This window comes from Echinops telfairi, unplaced genomic scaffold (genome assembly GCF_000313985.2).
Source record: "Echinops telfairi isolate 266 unplaced genomic scaffold, ASM31398v2 ScPeMD7_7427;HRSCAF=8465, whole genome shotgun sequence".
Taxonomy (NCBI): Eukaryota; Metazoa; Chordata; class Mammalia; order Afrosoricida; family Tenrecidae; genus Echinops; species Echinops telfairi.
In genome coordinates, this window is record NW_022111327.1 from 4,655,769 (window position 1) to 4,658,123 (window position 2,355).

The following is a 2,355-nucleotide window of genomic DNA, read 5'->3' on the forward strand; positions in this document are numbered from 1 at the left end:
ACAGAAGGGCCCATAAGAAATATTTGTTTGGTAAATGAACAAATGCATGCTTACCGTATCACTTCCTATATGTGAGCGGCACTAAGAAAACTGCACAGGTGCCTTCTCTGTCTACCCACGCATTCATTCTGAAACTATTCACTGACTAGGTGCCAGGGACTGTTTGAGGTGATGGGTATACAGGAATGAACATGCCGTAGAAAGTGCTCACTCTTGCAGGATTCCATGAAACAAAGCATGGCATGGCAGCTCATGCCAGGTGGTAATAAATGCTGGGAGGAGACCAGAGGACTTAGAGAGAGAGGTGCATTTTCAGGCAGCAGAGTTGGGGGAAGGGATCTCTGAGCAGGTGACATTTGAGCAAAGATTTGAGGGGGAGGGAGGGAACAAACCGAACACATAGCTGGGGAAGAGGGGACTAAGTAGAAGGAATACCATGTGCAAAGGGCTTGAGGTCGATGCGTGATTAGCACCAGAGTGACCACAGGAGAGTGGTGAGAGGGGAGAGTAGTGGAGATGAGGTAAGCAAGGCAACAGAGTGCCTACCCATGCTGTCACTCCAACACCATTGAACACATCTGCGAGGGGGACTTCAGCCTTGGTGGCATGTGTCGTGGCCATGCTGGGAAATACGCATAGAGCAGACCAGCTGCTTCCCAAAGCTGTCTTCTTACCCACAATCATTCCTACTAGAGATTCAAATACACGTCCACCTGAGATGAGGCACTATTTGCTTTGGGAGGGCCATGAACTGGTGTCGATTGGTGAGAGCCGTTTCCTGCTGATTGGACCTGGGACCAGGCCGCGCACCTCCGCCCAGTTGGAAAGAGCTCTGTAGCTGTTATTCATCAGACACGTTACTATTTAGAACAAGTCCCAAGTTTCCCACTGCGTTTTCCCTCTTCCAGGAAGTCATACAAAGAGTCCAGAGACCTATGTTCTAGTCCTTACTCTACCTCTAAAACTGGTTTGGTGACTCAAGGCCTGATGGTCACTCTGTGAAAAGGAGCATTTGGGTGTGATTTCACAACTGCATCTTGACTTTCTGGCCAGTGCACAACCAGACTTCTAACCTTCAACCTGGGCCTTCTGCAACTCTCCTCGCACAGCTGCACCCATGGGAGAGCACAGCTATGCTGCTCATCCAAGAGCGGTGAAGGTGGCAGACTTTGATGGAAGCCTCACGATCGCTTTTCTCCCAAATACCTCCCTTCATTGCTTCTTCTCTCCTGCACATCCTGCCATGCCTGCCACTAAGCATTCTCCACAAACAAATCGAGGAGGCCATGCCCAGGAGTGACCAAATAGGTGCCCCACCGGGGGGAGGAGGCCAGCCATTTTGTCTTAGGCCCTAAGATCTGTTGCCCTGGGTAAAAAACTGAAAACTAAGCTCACCGCCATGGAGTTGATGCCAACCGTGACCCTATAGGACAGGGTAGAACTGCCCCTCGGAGTTTCTGAGACTGTAACTCTTTTATGGGAATAGAAAGCTTTGTCTTTCGGCTGAGGAGCAGCTGGTGGTTTGCAAACCACAGTCCAATTCATAACCACTGTGCTGCCAACTATGTCTACATTACTTTCTTTATAAAACCTCTTTGTAACTATCTGTGCACAGTAGGAATCAGGATATTTCTTTCATTGTAAATCAAGCGTCACAAAAATCACATGGACCAGCCAGGTGATAGTAGGGACAGTGGCATTTGGAGGATATATGGTGGCAGTGGCGGATAGGCATTTTGTTCATGACTTTAAGGTGGGTGGTTCAAACCCACCAGTTGCTGTGAAGGAGAAAGATGAGACTGCTTGCTCCCATTACAGACTTAGGGTCTTCGAAACCTTGGATAGTGTCACTAGGCGTGGAAATGGACTCAGTGGCCGTGGGCATGCTCCATTTAAATGTAGCTGCCAGGACTCAGCTTTCCTCATCGCTGCTCTGCTGCAATCTGCTTGAGTGACCCCATCTATCATGATTGTTTTTTTAACGTTCACAGCACTTCATATTTTTTTAAAAATCATTTTATTAGGGGCTCATACAACTCTTATCACAATCCATACACACATCAATTGTGTAAAGCGCATTTGTACATTCATTGCCCTCATCATTCTCAAAACATTTTCTCTCCACTTAAACCCCCGGCATTAGGTCCTCATTTTTCCCCTCCCTCCCCGCTCCTCCCTCCCTCACGAGCCCTTGATAGTTTATAAATTGTTATTTTGTCCTATCTTGCCCTGTCTGATGTCTCCCTTTACCCACTTTTCTGTTGTCCGACCCCCAGGGAGGAGGTCACATATAGTTCCTTGTAACCGGTTCCCTCTTTCCTACCCACTATCCCTCTACCCTCCCTGTTAGCACTT